Source organism: Ranitomeya variabilis, chromosome 6, assembly GCF_051348905.1.
Source record: "Ranitomeya variabilis isolate aRanVar5 chromosome 6, aRanVar5.hap1, whole genome shotgun sequence".
In the NCBI taxonomy this organism is placed as follows: domain Eukaryota; kingdom Metazoa; phylum Chordata; class Amphibia; order Anura; family Dendrobatidae; genus Ranitomeya; species Ranitomeya variabilis.
Genome location: NC_135237.1, coordinates 27,065,298 through 27,088,998, shown reverse-complemented (window position 1 = coordinate 27,088,998; position 23,701 = coordinate 27,065,298). Strand labels below are relative to the sequence as shown.

Here is a 23,701-nt window from a genome sequence, read left to right as displayed (position 1 = left end):
AAATTTTCTAAATTTTCGCCAAATTTCCGTTTTTTTTCACAAATAAACTCAGAAATTATCGACCTAAATTTACCACTAACATGAAGCCCAATATGTCACGAAAAAACAATCTCAGAATCGCTAGGATCCGTTGAAGCGTTCCTGAGTTATTACCTCATAAAGGGACACTGGTCAGAATTGCAAAAAACGGCAAGGTCATTAAGGCCAAAATAGGCTGGGTCATGAAGGGGTTAAAGGAATAATCGGACTTCTCCGATTAAAACAGAACTTGGATCCTACTAGTCAAATCTAAGCAAAATGTAAAAAGTTCATTGCTTTCTTTAATAGACAGAGGCAGCGGAAGTGGCCACCGCAGTGAACCTGGGCAGGTGGATGCGGGAAATGAGCTGTCGGCCCTGGTTTGCAGCTGTCCCATTTCTCTCCTCCACCACTTACGGATGTTGGGCACTCCTTGAGTGAATAAGAATTGCTATTGAATTCCTGTCAGCTGCTTAGAATAGAAGGGATTTACCATTCGTTAAAAAGGCTTTCATTGTCGTCCGGAATCTATCCGAAATAATTTATTGGTGGAGTGCGGATCAGAACATCCGAAAGTGTAACGGGAGAGAAAGGGGCGATCTATAAACCCACCGCAGGACCCAAGTATTTCACCTGAATACACGTATAGTCCTACTATTAGAGATATATATATAATATGCCCACAAGAAGCTTCACACACCAATATGCACCTGAGCTTGGTTTGAACAGTCAAAAAAATAAAAATAAAAAATAAAAGTTTAGGTGCTCAAAGAAGCAAAGATACTCTGCTACATTGCTGTAATTTTATTAATTATTGATTTCTATGAAGCCTTACATATTTCGTTCTGTTGTATGGGAGATTCCCTTACATGTACATTAGTATTGTAAAAACGCCATACATACAGTATTAGAATGTGTGCAGGAGGCTCGGCGTTCTGTCATTCTATCAATATTACTTTTGGGTGCCATGTTGTCACATTTCCAAATAAATCTTTCATAAGCATCTGTCTCATCTTTCTAGTATCATCTTCTACTTCTTCACTCGCAGTCAAGGTGATTGCGATTTAAGAATTAATTACTGACTTGGTTATCAGTTCTCTTTGCTATACAATAGACTTCTATTCCACATTGCACAGGCTTGTTTTCTGTCCAACAAGAAGAATACGAAGTAAAATATGCAGGCTAGCCGTGGTGAAACTGGAGTACAATGGCCCCTGTGCAAAATTTAGACCTGGTGCCCCACCTGCATGTTGGTCAGATGTATGGTCTCTTGTAGCATTCAAGATCCTTTAAAGACATTCATGTTCGCCCCCATGTAATAATGTCCCCCATCCTTGCCCCTTCCTATGATCTTCCCCATCCTTGCCCCTTCCTATGATCTCCCCCATCCTAGCCACTTCCTGTAACAATGCCACCTATCTTAGCCCCTTTCTATGATAATCTCCCTATCCTGGCCTTTTCCAGTAATAGTGTCCCACATCCTAGCCCCTTCCTCTGATCTCTCCCAACCTAGCCCCTTTTTATGATCTCCCCCAACCTAGCCCCTTTTTATGATCTCCCCCAACCTAGCCCCTTTTTATGATCTCCCCCAACCTAGCCCCTTTTTATGATCTCCCCCAACCTAGCCCCTTTTTATGATCTCCCCCAACCTAGCCCCTTTTTATGATCTCCCCCAACCTAGCCCCTTTTTATGATCTCCCCCAACCTAGCCCCTTTTTATGATCTCCCCCAACCTAGCCCCTTTTTATGATCTCCCCCAACCTAGCCCCTTTTTATGATCTCCCCCAACCTAGCCCCTTTTTATGATCTCCCCCAACCTAGCCCCTTTTTATGATCTCCCCCAACCTAGCCCCTTTTTATGATCTCCCCCAACCTAGCCCCTTTTTATGATCTCCCCCAACCTAGCCCCTTTTTATGATCTCCCCCAACCTAGCCCCTTTTTATGATCTCCCCCAACTTAGCCCCTTCCTATGATCTCCCACATCCTAGCCTCTTCCTATTATACTGTAATCTCCCGATCCTGACCTCTTCCTGTAATAATGCCCCCCATTTTGGGCCCCATGCTGTAACAATGGGCTGGGCTCCTTCTTGGTATAATGTTCCGCGTCTTGAGTCCTTTGATAATGGCCTCCATTCTGGCCATTCCAGTGATAATGTCAGCCATCCATTATTCCATGGCATAATGTCTTCCATCCTGGTATAATGTCTCCTATCCTAGGCTCCTTCCTGGTATAATGTCCCCTCATCCTGAGCCCCTTCCTGGTGGTAAAATGTCCCCACTATTAACACCCCCCCCCCCATCTTTGGCCCCCTCTGTTCTTCTCTGGCACATTTTAAAAAGAGATATAGTTATTCTTACCTTCCCCCACTCCCATGACGTGGGGCGTCCTTCTTTGTGGCTAACTTAGAACTGCCGGCACGGCCAACGCATGATGTCACTGCCATGTGCCGTCCATCATGGGTATGCTGACCTCTGCTGCAGTCTCTGGCCGGCAGCATTTATTGCAGTGCAGGAAGCCTGCGGGTCTCTGTGCTGCAATACATTTCAGCCGATTGTGCATCCAAGGACGCACATCCAGGTGAAATAGGCACTAGTGTAAGAAGGTGCAAACATCATCTTTATGCCCCTGTAGGTTAGGGTTAAAAAATATAGTGTACAAGGATGGGGGGGGGGGGGTGCTGTAACAATAAGGTGGTCTTTTTTTCTATAGAAATTCTGTAGTAATGTCTGTAAAGAGTAAAAAAAAAAGTAATCAAAGACCACCAGCATTATTAAGAAATGTTAAGAACAATGGTCATGTAATTCAAAGAGGAAACAGGTGGCAGAGAGACAAGAATGGTCATCAAATACATGATTATCACGTCGGGTACATTAATGTATATTGCACATGCCCACTGCCAAGTGTATATGATCATAGTACAGCATCTAAATCTGCCTACAGGTCCAAACTTGAGCCCAAGTAATCAGATAATAGGAGGCGTTATGAAGCGCAGCGCTTACCCATTAGAGTGACAATTGCTAAGCTCTCCACAGAGCCCCTACATGTGTTTCGCATGATGCTTTCTCCAGGGGTTACCCCATGAGAAAGCATCTTGTGAAACGCGCGTCGGTGACCCCTTGAGAAAGCATCAAACGAAACTTGCATCGAGTCTTTGTGGAGGGCTCAGGAATTATCCCTCCGATGGGTAAGCACTGCAGTAAATAATAACTCCTATTATCTGATCACTTGGGCTCTGGTTTGGACCTTTATGTTGATTTAGATGCTATATATCCGTGACAGTGGCATGTGCAATATACCCTTATGTACCTCATCCGATAATCCTGTATTGGCTGACTATCCTTGTCCGTCCCCAGCTTGTTTCCTCTTTGAATTACCTGATCAATTGTTCTTCAAATGTCTTAATAAAGCATTTTATATTTTATTTACTGTGCTCTTTTGTTACTCTTTGTACCTTTTTATAGACTTTTTATTACATGGGACTGCCCCACCCTATATGTTCCCTGTTGGGTTTTTTTTGTACTGATGGAGGAATCTGTATGATGTAGTAATATTCCTATCCCATAGAATCATATTGTGCCTGTAGGAGCACCGTTGTACTTCTGTAGTAAGCAGACGTGAGGTTGTAAGAGGATTTCCTTTGTTCCTCGTCTCATATCTCGGTACGCATGATCAAACAAATACCATCTTCTTGCTCATTTCATTTTTACATGTAAACCAGTAACGAGAGTACAGAGCTTGGACATAAAAAAAAGAGTCCGACTGTAAATAATGGTCTTCAGACATTGAGTAATTTGCAAACTATGTAACACGTTTATGGGTTTGGGTTAAACTGGGACCTCTTTTGGACGCAGTTGACCTCACATGTGAGACCCAAGGACAGCTCGTAGGCAGGAATAGTGACCGAAGGTTTCGGTTGTATTCTCTTGACTTAAAAAATACATTCCTCAGACAAAAGGTTTGTGGCAAAGTGTTTTTCACAATGACGTGGCTCTAAACTCCTAACGATGCTTCACGAGTCCATGTACTCCACTTTTCAATACTACACCTGTGGTGAAGGTTACGCTGTGCATCCCAATGGCTTGTCTTTCCCTACGTTGCTCCTTTACTGTCTGCTTACTGTCTTCTATCCCTGACTAATTCACTCTCTCCTTCTCCTCCTCCTCAAATCTTCTTAAGCTTTAATTTCCAAATATCTTTTTCCCTCCTTTTCCATCTAAACCGCATTTCTGCAGGAGGGTCCACATTGAATGTTCTGTGAAGAAAACCTGTCAAACTGCTGCAGTCCAACGTCAGTCTGCAGCCACAAGGTACGGCAGGGTTACATTATCCTCTGTGTATTGTGCTTTCTTTCATATGGTATTAAAAAGTGGTATAACTTTCAGGATCTAAGTTAGCGGACCTGTCAGCAGGTTCAAAGTGTGCAGATTTTGCTCTTACTTTATTCTCTGTGCTACCTTGAGTATTCTGTTGTATTTTTCATTTTTAAATCCACCATACCGTTCCAGAGATGTGGGCCTTTATATTTAGTGTTATACAGGACAGGATCCTCTGGGGCGTGTCTTTAGTCTGCTCTGCATAATTTTCCTGCGAGCCACGCCTCCTTGGTAAACACACTAAAAGCAGCACTCTATAAAAAGGCGAATATCTTTGGAATTATATGGCCGATTTTAAAAACTAAAAAATAGAACAATCAGGGAAGTATCGAGAATACAAAAAGAGCAAAAGCTGCCCATTTTTGACCTGTTGTTAGGTCTTCTTTACCGCCTATCCTTATACGTAGGCATGTTTGAGAGCAGCTGGAAATGTCTTTTTGCATCTCTTTGCATGGCATCTACAGTATGACTGTATTACTGTTTTTTGCATGCTGTCTTAATGGGCTGGTTATTCCTGATGTGATGTTTGCCCTTACTTGTGGTGTGTTCTGCTGACTACTTATCCTATTGTTCTGTGCACCGCAATCTCATCCACAGCACATTCCATACATTTGCTCCCCTTCCCCTCACAGCATTTACAAAAAGAGAGAAGCTGGAGTTGCATCCCCCTCCTCTCCAGTCTCATTTACGTTTATCATGTCATACTTCTTTTTTGTGAGTCGGGTATCTTTAAATCTAAAACGAGTCTGTGAAATGTAGGACTCCAGGTGAGGGAGATTCGCTTTATATTCCAACACAGATTTGTTTCGGAAATGTTGTGACTTTATTGCCCCATTCAAAAGGCTTGTTGAAATCCATGTGTTTGCTTCCTATATATCCTCATTCACATACTGTATGTTGTGTCCTTTATTCCTTTTCTTAATTTTTTTTAATTCTGGAAAACTAGAACAGATTTTGTTGTAAATAGTCCCTGGTTTTTTTTTACATCATCGTCGCGCTTGATAATGTAATAAATGGACGATCTGCAAATCATTTCATTTATAAATCATTGTCTTAACCCCAAAAGTTGACACCAAAGTTCCGACCACTAGTTGTCTCTCTTCTTTGTAACTTTCGGTAAACTGCCTGCTGCCAAGTGTAATCCATCTCAAGCAGCAGAGATACCGAGACAGATTACAGGGAGCGGGGGCGTGTCTTTTGTACTCTACAGTAAGCAGGGGTGTGTCTGTCTCTCTTCAGTAAGCGGGGGTGGGTCTATTTCAGCAAAGTGGAAGCTGGAAGTGGTTGCTACAGGATGTGTGGTTGGGTTTCTGTCTTCACGGGAAATGGGGTTGTCTTTGTCTTTTTACAAGAACTGGAGGTGGGTCTTTTCCACTCTACAGTAAGTGAGGGGGGGTCTGGTTCTTTTCATTAAGCAGGGGCGGGTTTCTTTCAACAGAAAGTGGGAGCTGGCCGTTATCTCAGTGATGTGTGGTTGAGTCTATAGATGTGTGGTTGGGTCTCTGTCTTTACGGGAAATGGGGTTGGGTCTTTGTCTCTACAGGAATTGGGGGTGGGTCTATTTCACTCTACAGTAAGTGGGGGAAGGTCTGGTTCTTTTCACTAAGCGGGGGTGGGTTTCTTTCAAGAGTAAGTGGGAGCTGGTGGTTCTCTCTACAGGATGTGTGGTTTAGTCTCTAGATGTGTGGTTGGGTCTCTGTCTTCACAGGAGATGGGGTTGGGTTTTTGTCCCTACCGGAATTGGGGGTGGGTCTATTTCACTCTACGGTAAGTGGGGGAAGTTCTGGTTCTTTTCAGTAAGTGTGGGCGGGTCTCTGTCCACAGATGGTGGAAGCTGGTCGTTGTCTCTACAGGACGTGTGGTTGAGTATCTGTCTTTACAGGAATTGGGGTTGGGTCTTTGTCTCTCTACAGGAATTGGTGTTGGGTCTTGGACTGTCTCCAGGAAGATGGGGGCAATTCATCATGACCGGAAATTCTCTCTCCAGACTTGATTAGGGGGCATTTTGGGACAGACATTCCTGATTCATTAAGAGGCATACACTGGAGGAAACTTAGTGATGTAGTGAACGCTTCCCCTCATCATGAATTTGAAGAGTGAGGGTCGTCACACCTACGTCCTTCCCAAGCTCTGCTCACTTTGTTTGAGCTGGGGTGAGAATAAAGTGAAAATAACAGAACTCACATTTTTTTGCACAACCTCGCGTTGCTCAAAATAAAATTAAAAAAATTGAGAATTTTCGAAATTTTATACCAAAAATCTGGCAAAAAATATTTTGATTAATCACCCCTTATGTATCTACACTCCTGTTCTCCTGTCTTGCAATCTGCCTGTTGGCAAAACAGAGATCGGCATTAAATTCGGGCCAGGTAAGCGAATGGGAAAGGAATGAGCAATGTATCTTCGGTGGGAGAAAGTCCCAAGGCCTATAGTGCTTGACCAATTTTGAGTAAGGACTCATGGGAGAAAAAAATGTATATTGAGCTATATTTGACCCACCTTCCAATAATCCAGAAAATCTGATTTCCAGCTGATGATTGTGACCATGTACTTTCTCCAAATTCTGTTGCGATTCCATGGAGCGTCTTCTCTACATGCTGCTTGTCGTCCGGAGCGGCCATCAGCCTATGGCAGTCGGATGACCTCTAATTCTTCCCTCCTGGTGACCAGAAATCTGCTGTCCTCGGTGTGAGGGACATTACATATTCCCTGACAAAGTCGATCCTGGAAACTGTTACATTTTTAAAACAAGCAGTTTTCGGGTTCATGTCCGCACCTTTTATCTTTTTTGACAGCGTGCATAGGGATTTAATAGGAGTCATGTTGGTTTTAAGCAGCGTGATATACTTCTTTTTTACCCTACGTGTCAAGCTCTAGATAGACAGTGACTGCAGGGCATGAAATCGGCTTTTTTCACAATTGGTAATATTGCCTGTCACCCCGAAGCCAGAGGTGTTGATCACGGCCGTGACAAGGTTTCTCTTATGACAACGCTGCATTTGTTGCATTCTGGAGAAGAAAAAAAATCAGAACTCAGATTTAAAGGAAAAAATAAAAATGGATAACTTCTAGAATATAAAGGTTAATTTACACTTTATTTTTCCCCAATATATACATTCGTGTTGCAAAATTAATTTTGGTTATCACCATGCCTAGAAAGGGTATTGCAACAAAAAAAAAAATAATAATAAAAAAAAATATATATATATATATATATATATATATATATATATATATATATATATATATATATATATATATATATATATATATATACATATATATACATACATACATACAGTGGGGGAAATATGTATTTGATCCCTTACTGATATTGTAAGTTTGCCCACTGACAGACATGAACAATCTATAATTTTAAGGGTAGGTTAGTTTTAACATTGAGAGATAGAATGTCAAAAATAAAATCCAGAAAGTCACTTTTTATAAATGGTATGTTATTTGCATTTTGCAGTGAGAATTAAGTACGGTATATGTATGTATGTATGTATGTATGTATGTATGTATGTATGTATGTATGTATGTCGGCCATTTTGGATTCAAGTTTATTTTTTCCAGTGGAAAGAGGGTCATGTGACACGTCGAACTTATTCAGAATTTAACAAGAAAACATTGGTGTGCTTGGTTTTAACTTAATTTTATTCTTTCATGAGTTATTTAGAAGTTTATGGCCACTTATAAAATGTGTTCAAAGTGCTGCCCATTGTGTTGGATTGTCAATGCAGCCCTCTCCTCACACTTTTGACACACTGATAGCAACACCGCAGAAGAAATGCTAGCGCAGGCTTCCAGTATCTGTTTTCAGATGCTGCACATCTCGTATCTTCACAGCATAGACAGTTGTCTTCAGATGACCTCAAAGATAAAACTCTGAGGGGGTCAGATCGGGAGACCTTGGTGGCCATTCACCTGGCCCACGACGACCAATTCACTTTCCAGGAGACTGATCGTGTAGGAATGCTCGGACCTGACACCCATAATGTGGTGGTGCACCATCTTGCTGGAAAAACTCAGGTAACGTGCCATCTTCAGTGCATAAAGAGGGCAACACATCATCATGTAGCAATTTCAGATATCCAGTGGCATTGAGGTTTCCATTGATGAAGAATGACCCCACTATCTTTGGCCCCCCCCATATATCACCCCATACAAAGATAGTGGGGCCATTCTTCATCAATGGAAACCTCAATGCCACTGGATATCTGAAATTGCTACATGATGATGTGTTGCCCTCTTTATGCACTGAAGATGGCACGTTCCCTGAGTTTTTCCAGCAAGATGGCGCACCACCACATTATGGGCGTCAGGTCCGAGCATTCCTACATGAACAGTTTCCTAGAATCTGGATTGGTCGTCGTGGGCAAGTTGAATGGCCACCAAGGTCTCCCGATCTGACCCCCTTAGACTTTTATCTTTGGGGTCATCTGAAGGCAACTGTCTATGCTGTGAAGATTCGAGATGTGCAGCATCTGAAACAATGGATACTGGAAGCCTGTGCTAGCATTTCTTCTGCGGTGTTGCTCTCAGTGTGTCAAGAGTGGGAGAAGAGCGTTGCATTGACAATCCAACACAATGGGCAGCACTTTGAACACATTTTATAAGTGGTCATAAACTTGTAAATAACTCATGAAAGAATAAAGTTACGTTAAAACCAAGCACACCATTGTTTTTCTTGTGAAATTCTCAATAATTTTATTGTCACTTGACCCTCTTCCCATTGAAAAAAATAGTTGCATCCAAAATGGCCGACTTCAAAATGGCCGCCATGGTCACCACCCATCTTGAGAAGTTTCCCCCTCCCATATACTAATGTGCCACAAACAGGAAGTTGATATCACCAACCATTCCCATTTTATGTAGGTGTATCCATATAAATGGCCCACCCTGTATTCTTCAATTATATTTTCATCACAAATTTATAAATACAGATCTATCACTTCTCAATATTAAAATCGCAACACCAACTAGGAAACTTTGTGCATTGATGGAAATCACAGCAGTCTGCATCTCCGGGTTTGTCTCCTATCGAACACGTCAAGTACGTCATTGATCGTTGATTTAACAGAAGTTGCCAGCAGTGGATCTTGATGATCTGTCCAAGTGCATTCATTAAAAATCCTATGATTTCCATAATTCCGCAACTTTTCCGTCTTGATGTTGTAATTTGAATATTGAGAAATTGTACATAGAATCTTTATAATATATTTTTATATTACAGTTTTAAATAGTGTGTGTAATGTAATAATTGTGTGCAAAATGCAGTATTTTATACGTTAGTACAAAAATAGTCAGATCACAAGTGTTTCATTTCCCTGCAGCACCTCCGCAGGTGAATTGAAGCATTACACTAACTATTGAAAACCGTTCATTGTCCTTTCAATTCCAGCGGCTTACTGAAGATCCCAATTACTGCCATATCTGAGCGATGTCATAGGAAGAACGTCAAGTTAACTATAAAGTGCAACACAAAAAAATAACTAAAAATTAAACTTAAAAAATATCTATTTAAAAAAGTTTTAAATCCCCCTAAAGTAATAAAAAGAAAATTGCATTTATTTGCAAAAGTCCCATTGATCAAAATCTAAAATTATTTAAACCATATGTTGAATGCTGAAATTTGAAGAAAAAAAAGAGAATATGTATACAGTATATAGATTTTTTTTTTTTTTTTTTTTGCAATGCATGTATGTTTAAATGTAAGGGGAAAAAAAATGTGAAACATCAATTTTTGTTTTGCTTAAAATGGGAAGTTAAGAAGCACCTCGGTAATTTACTACTGCCTGCACCATGTTAAATTATTCTACAGCTGTAAATCAGTTTTATTGAAATGTTCTCTGCCTCCGGCTGGGAATTTTTTTTCCTGGTGACAGTTGCCCTTCTGCATTCTGATAACATATTACCGTCACTGTCTCTTCACCTTTTTGTCAGTGTTGTTAATTTTCACTGTTCTAGAAGGATGGTTCGGGATTTTTCTACAACTTGTTTTTTTTTGTTAGTATATTTCTTCCCACATTCTGTCTTTAAATATTTTTTTTACACAAAAAGAAAATTAGAATCCAGCATTACAGATACATTTCCAAGTCTTTTCTTTGGTGAAAATTTGTATTCTTTGCTATAGTAAAATAATTCCTCTCTTTAAAACTCGAAAACACAAATTTCCTCAAGCTTTAAAGAATCATTTTTTTTCTGCAATTGTAGTGCATTTTGTGGTAATTATGACCCCCCCCCCCCCCTTCTGTAGGCCAAATTCACTTCTCCCGTGGATCACGAAACCCAACCAGCAGGTCTCCTGACCAGACTTACTGGAGAAAGATGGCTCAGGTGAAACGGCCCATCGGTCATCCCGGAGATTGTGATCCGAGCCACAGATGTTTGAATTTGGTCTTCTGGGAAGGACATCTGACCTATTGATTTAAAGGGATTGCCCCATGATCTTTCTTCAGGAACGTACTGCTCCCCAGCCCCTTGGCTTCCTGTTTATCAGGGGCAATGCACTCCTGATTGATTGACAGTTTAGACTGCACCATTGGCCCAAACTAGTCACTTTCCAATTGTGCAAAAACAAAGGTAGCTTCCCCTAGCATCGGAGAAGGCCCAAAACCCAACCAGCTTCAGAGCAGCACTTACGAGCTGGATAGAAGAAAGCTTGTAAGCCATGCTTTCTTTGACTAGTAGACCAACCACCACCGATAGACTTGCCGAGGAATCCGGTAACTTGGATATCCAGCTGTAAATGCAGCATGAAAAATCCCTCCAAGGTTCAAAGTATTTTTAACAAGAAATAAATTGTAAAATCGCTTTTTTTTTTTTTTTTTTTTAATAAGCATTTTTCAATTTTTCCCATATAAATGTAATAAGAATAATCATCTAGGGCTCTTTTCGCTTGGAAATATTATGCCAGATTGTATACTTGGCGCAAATCAATCCGCGACTAGATGATCATTGCTCAACTGTTCACATCTTTTAAACTGGCCAAAACAATCAGTGTTGACCGCAGCACATTTCCCCGTGTAATCCGGACATGCTGATGATAATTTTCAAATTGTAATCGGATGGAACAAAATGTAGTAATGATCGTTGGGTCTCATGCATTTTGAATCAGTCCTTGTAAATGGGCCGTTCATCGAGCACCGACCAGTGAGCGTTCTTCGTTCAGGAAGCGGTTCTTGAATATCGCATAAGAACCTCGGAGCCTTCTAGCACAATAAAGCCAGTACAAGGTGGAGATGTAGGTAGATTGGGGGGATGCACTCGTCTTCTGGGGTTGTGCAATTACAGCGACAATCCTAGAAAAGGCTTTTGGAATTGTGGGGAGTCAGCAGCTGCTCATTCCCTGAGCGATGGTGGACAGCACAACAGTCTAGACCAGTGTTTCTCAACTTCAGGCCTCAAGACCCTCCAACAGGTCAAGTTTTCAGGATATCCGAAGTATTGCACAAGTGATGGAATCATTGTCTGAGGAGGTACTGCAATTATCACCTGGACAATACTAAGGAAAGCCTGAAAACAGGACCTGTTGGTGGCTCTTGAGGACTGAAGTTGAGAAACACTGGTCTAGAAAAATGTGTTTGGGGCGGTACTTGGGACCAGGAAGAAGCACATGTTGGGAGCGAAACTGCTATTGTCCATACATCTTACTATTCCACTAGTTGCCACATTGGAATTCTGAAAATATGGAATTTAAGTCTTTTGATATTTTTAATCTGGTGAGTGCCGCAGTTTATCCTCTTTGCAGTTGCTTACATTCTAGAAAGAAATGCAGGATATCATATTGCATGCAAATGAGAATTAATCTTCAACGTGGCTTCACTATAACGATTTGTAATTAAAAATAAACAAAAGTAGCAAGAAAGTGCATAAAGATAGAAAAAAAAGTATGAAAAATTATATGCCTATTACTATAAGAAAAAGTGTTAACAAAGTGCATGAACATAGAAAACAAAAAGGCCCAAAATTAGATGCCTATTACTATAAAAAATGTTGAAAAAATAAGCGTCCAAACTATACAGTCAAGAAGAACTCTTCAGCTGCAAATTGAACATTGATGGAGGAACACTTGACACAACGTCAGATATGTGTTTCCTTATTTATAAGCCATTTTATGTATCTTCATTTATTTTGCTGACTCGAGTTTAGTGTGTGTGTGGTTTTTTTCTAAACTTTTGAGTTGCCTCGAGGGCGAGATCTGAGAAAGGCCTTATTTAGGCTGGATATGTAAACGTTTAATCTTCGACTGCCAAGACAGCCCGAAGACTGCCCCGATTTGTGCCTCGTCAGCCGTTAAAGAGAAGCCGGAATGTTTACAGTTCCACTTGCCGATCGGCATTCTAAATATTAACCCTTTTCGTACCTCTGGTAGGGCTACTTCATGCATGCTCCTCTTAGGGAGTGTGCGGTTTCCAAAGAAGTGACCTGACCATAAGGATAGGTGATGACTTGATGATCGCTGTGGATCCTACCGCCCTAATTCCCCCGTTGTTTTTGGGTTTTCATTGCCCCTTTAAATTGGATTGGAAGCAGCGCTGGTCTTTGGTACTAAGAAATCATAGCTGATTTCTTTTGGAAGCAGCCGCATCACCGTCCACAGGTTTTGCCAAGAGAATGAGACGTTGGCCGGTGTAGAACGCCTCTGCACAGTTCACGGACTCCTTTTCACATGGTTATAAAATATGTTCTATCATTTATTAGGAAGTGTTATTAAGTTTTGCCCGTATAATTGGAAACGAAGGTTGTCATCAAGTAAAATACCCTTTTTTTTTCTTTTTTTTTTAATTTTATCAGAATGCAATTTGCGGCAGACGCCACTTTATCTTCTATATATAAAGGTTTCCTTATTAAGAAAAAATAATTACCATCTTTGCAAGGCTTCCTCCGTAATGAAAACATCATTTCTCCTTTTAATAAAACTGTTTGTTTGATTTGTTATTAAACTTCACTATTTTTTTTTTTGCATTTATTTTAACTGAGAAAAAAGTGTTAAAGGGACATTAACACGAGTCCTTCCGAATATCTGACTGATCCCCCCCCCTCTATGATCAGTAGCCGTATAATAATTCTCTCCTAGGTAATCTAATTCTGCTTATACACAGGGCACGTTCTGGAGAAACAGGGCTGCAATGTAAAGCACAGGGGTGAAACAAAATGGCAGGCTGACAATGTGATTTAATCCTCAGACTAATTGTATTTTCAAGGGGTTTTTTTCAGAACAAGTTGTCCTGTGTGTACATAAGGAATAACACTATTTATGGCCATTATGTAACTTTTATCTTGAATTTTTACCACTTTTTTCCTATAGCATTTGTCTCTAATTTTCAGTTGACTATTATCTAATGGGAAAAGACTGCAACACTGTCTCCCATACACGACACTGTTGTTTTATTGTTTAGCTTTCAGGGACAAGCAGCAGCGTGAAAGCAATTACAACAGAACTGAGCAGTATAGATGTGAATACAGCTCTCGATTGATGAAAAAGACTTGTTGGAAAGCTCAGCATTCTCTCACTGTGTCTCCTTCTGCTTCCTCTCGCCATAAAATATAATCAAACGTGTAACTTAACATCTCACTGTGCTGGCAGTATGTCTGTTATTTAGTAAGACAAAGTTAAGCTGTGTTAAGCTCCTAAGTGGAGAAATAAGTAGTTATTATTGTACATAGGGGCAGTATTATAGTAGTTTTATTCTTGTACATAGGAGCAGTATTATAGTAGTTATATTCTTGTACATAGGGGCAGTATTATAGTAGTTATATTCTTGTACATAGAGGACAGTATTATAGTAGTTATATTCTTGTACATAGGGGCAGTATTATAGTAGTTATATTCCTGTACATAGGAGCAGTATTATAGTAGTTATATTCTTGTACATAGGAGCAGTATTATAGTAGTTATAATCTTGTACATAGGAGCAGTATTATAGTAGTTATATTCTTGTACATAAGGAGCAGTATTGTAGTAGTTATATTCTTGTACGTGGAGGGCAGTATTATAGTAGTTATAGTCTTGTACATAGGGTCAGTATTATAGCAGATATATTCTTGTACATAGGAGCAGTATTATAATAGTTATATTCTTGCACATAGGGTCAGTATTATAGCATATATATTCTTGTACATAGGGGCAGTATTATAGTAGTTATATTCTTGTACATAGGGTCAGTATTATAGCAGATATATTCTTGTACATAGGGGCAGTATTATAGTAGTTATATTCTTGTACATAGTCAGTATTATAGCAGATATATTCTTGTACATAGGGGCAGTATTATAGTAGTTATATTCTTGTACATAGGGTCAGTATTATAGCAGATATATTCTTGTACATAGGGGCAGTATTATAGTAGTTATATTCTTGTACTTGGAGGGCAATATTATAGTAGTTATATTCTTGTACGTGGAGGGCAGTATTATAGTAGTTATAGTCTTGTACATAGGGTCTTTATTATAGCAGATATATTGTACATAGGAGCAGTATTAGAGTAGTTATATTCTTGTACATAGGGGCAGTATTATAGTAGTTATATTTTTGTACATAGGAGCAGTATTATAGTAGTTATATTCTTGTACATAGGGGCAGTATTATAGTAGTTATATTCTTGTAGATAAGAGCAGTATTATAGTAGTTATATTCTTGTACATAGGGGCAGTATTATAGTAGTTATATTCTTGTACATAGGAGCAGTATTACAGTAGTTATATTCTTGTACATAGGAGCAGTATTATAGTAGTTATATTCTTGTACACGGAGCAGTATTATAGTAGTTATATTCTTGTACATAGGGGCTGGGATTATAGTAGTTATATTCTTGTACATAGGAGCAGTATTATAGTAGTTATTTTCTTGTACATAGGGGCAGGATTATAGTAGTTATATTCTTGTACATAGGAGCAATATTATAGTAGTTATTTTCTTGTACATAGGGGCAGGATTATAGTAGTTATATTATTGTACATAGGGGCAGTATTATAGTAGTTATAGTTATATTCTTGTACGTAGGAGCAGTATTATAGTAGTTATATTATTGTACATAGGGGCAGTATTATAGTAGTTATATTATTGTACATAGGGGCAGTATTATAGTAGTTATATTCTTGTACATAGGGGACAGTATTATAGTAGTTATATTCTTGTACATAGGAGCAGTATTATAGTAGTTATATTCCTGTACATAGGAGCAGTATTATAGTAGTTATATTCCTGTACATAGGAGCAGTATTATAGTAGTTATATTCTTGTACATAGGAGCAGTATTATAGTAGTTATATTCTTGTACATAGGAGCAGTATTATAGTAGTTATATTGTTGTACATAGGGGCAGTATTATAGTAGTTATATTCTTGTACATAGGGGGCAGTATTATAGTAGTTATATTCTTGTACATAGGGGCAGTATTATAGTAGTTATATTCTTGTACATAGGAGCACTATTATAGTAGTTATATTCTTGTACATAGGAGCAGTATTATAGTAGTTATATTCTTGTACATAGGGGCAGTATTATAGTAGTTATATTCTTGTACATATGGGCAGTATTATAGTAGTTATATTCTTGTACATAGGGGCAGTATTATAGTAGTTATATTCTTGTACATATGGGCAGTATTATAGTAGTTATATTCTTGTACATAGGAGCAGTATTATAGTAGTTATATACCTGTACATAGGAGCAGTATTATAGTAGTTATATTCCTGTACATAGGAGCAGTATTATAGTAGTTATATTCTTGTACTTAGTGGGCAGTCTTATAGTAGTTGTATTCTTGTGTATAGGAGTAGTATTATAGTAATTATGTTCTTGTACTTAGCGGACAGTATTGTAGCAGTCAAATAAATAAGGCATGCTATGTGCAAAAAGAAAAAAAAGAGCATGAACCGCACATCCCAAAATCATACGTTGATCTAAAGCCGCTAGGCAAAAATTTAAATACTGAACATGAGGTTTTCAGTTTAACATTCTGATCAGACTGTATGAAGCCCACTGCCCCTTAACGGCAAACCTCGTAGTGGGTCCTAACGCCCTAACGGAGCGGAGCCGTGCGGCGACCACCGCCGCAGCGGCCATGCACCAGCAGGGCGGACGGCCTGTTGCCCCACTGCACCCATGCTGCGAGACTGAGCCCCCATGACTCCAGACCGCGCCGCCCCACCAGCACAAAGCCACAGCAACAATGGCCGCCACACAGCACCAGCACCAAAATGAAGGGAGCATTTAAACTCACCTTCCTCCAGCTCTTCAGTGAGAGCCAAAATGGGCTAGACCCCTTACTTTGCAGTCTCCTGCTAATTAAAATCACCTGAGCCAAATGGGAGGAGTGCTGGTCCAAGAAAGAGACAAGTACATGCTTTGTGCAAAAAGAAAAAAAAGAGCATGAACCGCACATCCCAAAATCATACGTTGATCTAAAGCCGCTAGGCAAAAATTTAAATACTGAACATGAGCGTATGATTTTGGGATGTGCGGTTCATGCTCCCACTAATTTAATCTACGGCAGAACTGAGCTAATCAGGGATGTGGAGTCTAAGATGGAGTCTGTATAAAATTGACAGACTCATAAAATACATAATAAATTGGGTACAGCAGTACAATGCAAGGTTTTCTGTAATTTTTTAATAAGAATTTTGGAAAGTTATATAATGTCCTATAAATGTCCGTTCTGTTCCTGATCTAATGATCTCGGCTTTTAGTTGAGATGAATCTGTGCTGCACTTTATGCACATGCTCAGTAGTGACCAATGCTGCGGAGTCTGAAATGTAGTTTCCTGACTCCACAGCCCTGGGGCATATTGTGGTCTATGGGCCTTCTTCTTACCGACTCCCCACGTTTGGCCTGCGGACCAGGACAACAAAAAATCTGACAATGAAATACCGTAACTTAATGGCAGGTGCTGGTAACAGATCTATCTTTTTGGATACATTGTGCATTTGCGGAGATCTGACCTTTAGGCCGAGTCCACTGCACAAGTGATGTTGGAGAATTGATGGATAGACTGGAGGGAAGTGAGAAGAGGTTAAGGATCATGACCAACATACACCACGGTGTGGATACGCCTTTTTTCTCAATGTATGCAGCTAGGCTTTTTGTGAAAAATTTTTTTTCGCTAGAACATTATTTTACGCCATTTATTTTTGAAGCTTTATCAGCACAGCTCCCCGTACACCTTGTGTAAGAGTGCTGCTGCGTGCCGCCAAGCTTCATTTAAAAGCTATTAAATACAATTAAAATTAAACTCACATTTTTAGAATCCTGTTGTCATGGCAACAATTAATGTATTTTTTTCCCTTCTTAACTGTTTGATGTTTTTGTTTGCTGCTTGGCTATATTCCAGTAGTAAGAGCCTCCTTAGTTCTCCTTTTTATTTTTCACGTGTCACAGCAATAAATTTAGCTTCTGAACTGAAGATGGCTGATCCTTGTTGTCTAGAAATGAACATGGTTGGCTGAGGCAAAGGCAAAAAATAGTGAGAAATAAAAGTGGCCTTTAAGAAAGCCTTTCCTTTTATTTTTTCCATAAGTGCACTAATAGCCTGATTGTCAGACACTATCCTTTTAATGCTCTGCTGTAAATCTCATGATGCGTCCACATATATCATAGGTGCACAGAAATTCAGCTTTCCCCTTCTAGAATAGAACTGTGTGTCAGGAGCTGTGTAGTCATCATCAGTAACTATGATAAGAGTTAATGATAGTCTTAGAAGAGGACATTGCTAGCACAGTCCATGCAGGTTCATCTAAGAGGAGGCTCTGGTGACTTAGAAGATGACTTTCTTTAGAGCGCCTAAAGCCATATAATTCCCATGGGGTCACCATGAGATCACATGAACCAACTGAAGAGAAGTATACAAAGAATTTACAGATATAAAAAAAATTAAGGAAGTTTTTTTTTTTTTTTAAACATGTTCTATATACTACACCACACAGGACACATCCTCTATATACTACACCACACGGGACACATCCTCTATATACTACACCACACGGGACACATCCTCTATATACTACACCACACGGGACACATCCTCTATATACTACACCACACGGGACACATCCTCTATATACTACACCACACAGGACACATCCTCTATATACTACACCACACGGGACACATCCTCTATATACTACACCACACGGGACACATCCTCTATATACTACACCACACGGGACACATCCTCTATATACTACACCACACGGGACACATCCTCTATATACTACACCACACAGGACACATCCTCTATATACTACACCACACTGGACACATCCTCTATATACTACACCACACGGGACACATCCTCTATATACTACACCACACGGGACACATCCTCTATATACTACACCACACAGGACACATCCTCTATATACTACACCACACAGGACACATCCTCTATATACTACACCACACTGGACACATCCTCTATATACTACACCACACGGGACACATCCTCTATATACTACACCACACGGGACACATCCTCTATATACTACACCACACGGGACACATCCTCTATATACTACACCACACGGGACACATCCTCTATATACTACACCACACAGGACACATCCTCTATATACTACACCACACTGGACACATCCTCTATATACTACACCACACAGGACACATCCTCTATATACTACACCACACTGGACACATCCTCTATATACTACACCACACGGGACACATCCTCTATATACTACACCACACTGGACACATCCTCTATATACTACACCACACGGGACACATCCTCTATATACTACACCACACGGGACACATCCTCTATATACTACACCACACGGGACACATCCTCTATATACTACACCACACGGGACACATCCTCTATATACTACACCACACGGGACACATCCTCTATATACTACACCACACGGGACACATCCTCTATATACTACACCACACGGGGCACATCCTCTATATACTACACCACACGGGACACATCCTCTATATACTACACCACACGGGACACATCCTCTATATACTACACCACACATCCTCTATATACTACACCACACGGGGCACATCCTCTATATACTACACCACACATCCTCTATATACTACACCACACGGGACACATCCTCTATATACTACACCACACGGGACACATCCTCTATATACTACACCACACATCCTCTATATACTACACCACACGGGACACATCCTCTATATACTACACCACACAGGACACATCCTCTATATACTACACCACACGGACACATCCTCTATATACTACACCACACGGGACACATCCTCTATATACTACACCACACGGGACACATCCTCTATATACTGCACCACACGGGACACCTCCTCTATATACTGCACCACACGGGGCACATCCTCTATATACTACACCACACGGGACACATCCTCTATATACTGCACCACACGGGACACATCCTCTATATACTACACCACACGAGACACATCCTCTATATACTGCACCACACGGGACACATCCTCTATATACTACACCACACGGGACACATCCTCTATATACTGCACCACACATCCTCTATATACTACACTACACGGGACACATCCTCTATATACTACACCACAGAGGACACATCCTCTATATACTGCACCACAGAGGACACATCCTCTATATACTACACCACACGGGACACATCCTCTATATACTACACCACACGGGACACATCCTCTATATACTACACCACACGGGACACATCCTCTATATACTACACCACACGGGACACATCCTCTATATACTACACCACACGGACACATCCTCTATATACTACACCACACGGGACACGTCCTCTATATACTACACCACACGGGACACGTCCTCTATATACTGCACCACACGGGACACCTCCTCTATATACTACACCACACGGGACACATCCTCTATATACTGCACCACACGGGGCACATCCTCTATATACTACACCACACGGGACACATCCTCTATATACTGCACCACACGGGACACATCCTCTATATACTACACCACACGGGACACATCCTCTATATACTGCACCACACATCCTCTATATACTACACTACACGGGACACATCCTCTATATACTACACCACAGAGGACACATCCTCTATATACTACACCACACGGGACACATCCTCTATATACTACACCACACGGGACACATCCTCTATATACTACACCACACGGGACACATCCTCTATATACTACACCACACGGGACACATCTTCTATATACTACACCACACCGGACACATCCTCTATATACTACACCACACGGGACACATCCTCTATATACTACACCACACGAGACACATCCTCTATATACTACACCACACGGGACACATCCTCTATATACTACACCACACGGGACACATCCTCTATATACTACACCACACGGGACACCTCTATATACTACACCACACGGGACACCTCCTCTATGCACTACACCACACGGGACACATCCTCTATACACTACACCACACGGGACACATCCTCTATATACTACACCACACGGGACACATCCTCTATATACTACACCACACGGGACACATCCTCTATATACTACACCACACGGGACACATCCTCTATATACTACACCACACGGGACACATCCTCTATATACTACACCACACGAGACACATCCTCTATATACTACACCACACGGGGCACATCCTCTATATACTACACCACACGGGACACATCCTCTATATACTACACCACACGGGACACATCCTCTATATACTACACCACACGGGACACATCCTCTATATACTACACCACACGGGACACATCATTTATATATTACACCACACGGGACACATCCTCTATATACTACACCACACGGGACACATCCTCTATATACTACACCACACGGGACACATCCTCTATATACTACACCACACATCCTCTATATACTGCACCACACGGGACACATCATTTATATATTACACCACACGGGGCACATCCTCTATATACTACACCACACGGGACACATCCTCTATATACTACACCACACGGGACACATCATTTATATATTACACCACACGGGACACATCCTCTATATACTACACCACACGGGACACATCCTCTATATACTACACCACACGGGACACATCCTCTATATACTACACAACACGGGGCACATCCTCTATATACTACACCACACGGGACACCACCTCTATATACTACACCACACGGGACACATCCTCTATATACTACACCGCACGGGACACATCCTCTATATACTACACCACACGGGACACATCCTCTATATACTACACCACACGGGACACATCCTCTATATACTACACAACACGGGACACATCCTCTATATACTACACCACATGGGACACATCCCCTATATACTACACCACACGGGACACATCCTCTATATACTACACCACACGGGACACATCCTCTATATACTACACCACAGAGGACACATCCTCTATATACTACACCACACGGGACACATCCTCTATATACTACACCACACGGGACACATCCTCTATATACTACACCACACGGGACACCTCCTCTATATACTACACCACACGGGACACATCCTCTATATACTACACCACACGGGACACATCCTCTATATACTACACCACACGGGACACCTCCTCTATATACTACACCACACGGGACACATCCTCTATATACTACACCACACGGGACACCTCCTCTATATACTACACCACACGGGACACATCCTCTATATACTGCACCACAGAGGACACATCCTCTATATACTACACCACACGGGACACATCCTCTATATACTACACCACACGGGACACATCCTCTATATACTGCACCACACGGGACACATCCTCTATATACTGCACCACACGGGACACATCCTCTATATACTACACCACAGGGGACACATCCTCTATATACTACACCACACGGGACACATCCTCTATATACTGCACCACACGGGACACATCCTCTATATACTAAACCACACGGGGCACATCCTCTATATACTGCACCACACGGGACACATCCTCTATATACTGCACCACACGGGACACATCCTCTATATACTACACCACACGGGACACATCCTCTATATACTACACCACACGGGACACATCCTCTATATACTGCACCACACGGGACACATCCTCTATATACTACACCACACTGGACAAATCCTCTATTGTTGTGAAATTGGATTCTGGGCTCCCCCGGTGGCCACTGGTGGAATTGAACTTGTGTGCATCATCCTCTCTGTTCACCTGTTCCCATCAGGATGTGGGAGTCTCTATATAACCTTGCTCCTCTGTCAGTTTCATGCCGGTCAACAATGTAATCAGAAGCCTTTCTTTGCATGTTCCTGCTACTAGACAACTCCCAGCTAAGTTGGACTTTCGTCCTTGTTTGTTTTTGCATTTTGTTCCAGTTCACAGCTGCTGTTTCGTTACTGTGTCTGGAAAGCTCTTGTGATCTGAAATTGCCACTCTGGTGTTATGAGTTAATACTAGAGTCTTAAAGTAATTTCTGGATGGTGTTTTGATAGGGTTTTCAGCTGACCATGAAAGTGCCCTTTCTGTCTTCCTGCTATCTAGTAAGCGGACCTCGATTTTGCTAAACCTATCTTCATACTACGTTTGTCATTTCATCTAAAATCACCGCCAATATATGTGGGGGCCTCTGTCTGCCTTTTGGGGAAATTTCTCCAGAGGTGAGCCAGGACTGTATTTTCCTCTGCTAGGATTAGTTAGTTCTCCGGCTGGCGCTGGGTGTCTAGGGATAAAACGTAGGCACGCTACCCGGCCACTGTTAATTGTGCAGCAGGTTTAGTTCATGGTCAGTTTAGATTCCATCTTCCAAGAGCTAGTTCTTATATATGCTGGGCTATGTTCTCTCGCCATTGAGAATCATGACAGTTTGACCGGCCAAAAAGGGTTAAATTATTGGCTGAGAAAGGAGAGAAAAAAGAAGTCTGCTGAAAATTTTTTTTTTTTTTTCTCTAGTTCTGAGTGTGCTCATAATTGAATCACTTGCTAGTCTGCCTATACTGCAGCCTTCCTCTCTTTCTCTCCTTCTAATCCTTGAATGGCTCTCTGTTCACCTGTTCCCATTCCGACTGCCCTGTGATGAGACCTTGTGCTTTTTTTTCCCGTAAATTTTCGCCCGCCGAGCGGAATTATGATATTGGGAATCGGGAGCTTTTGGCCATGAAGTGGGCTTTTGAGGAGTGGCGTCACTGGCTTGAGGGGGCCAGACATCAGGTGGTGGTATTGACTGACCACAAAAATTTAATTTACCTTGAGTCTGCCAGGCGCCTGAATCCTAGACAGGCGCGCTG

At 41.1% G+C, this 23,701-nt stretch overlaps 1 protein-coding gene across 10 annotated transcripts in view; it reads left to right on the top strand.

The window, feature by feature from the left end:
- The window catches only part of PHF14 (PHD finger protein 14), a 233,952-nt gene that overhangs the window by 151,576 nt on the left and 58,675 nt on the right, over positions 1–23,701 (top strand). For 3 of the 10 annotated variants that reach the window (XR_013216731.1, XR_013216730.1, XR_013216729.1), the window contains one exon: positions 4,253–4,327. The exons of the other annotated variants lie outside the window; for them this stretch is intronic. The gene's annotated coding sequence lies outside the window, so the exon portion shown is untranslated. The remainder of the gene's footprint in view (positions 1–4,252; positions 4,328–23,701) is intronic. 10 annotated transcript variants of the gene reach the window in all.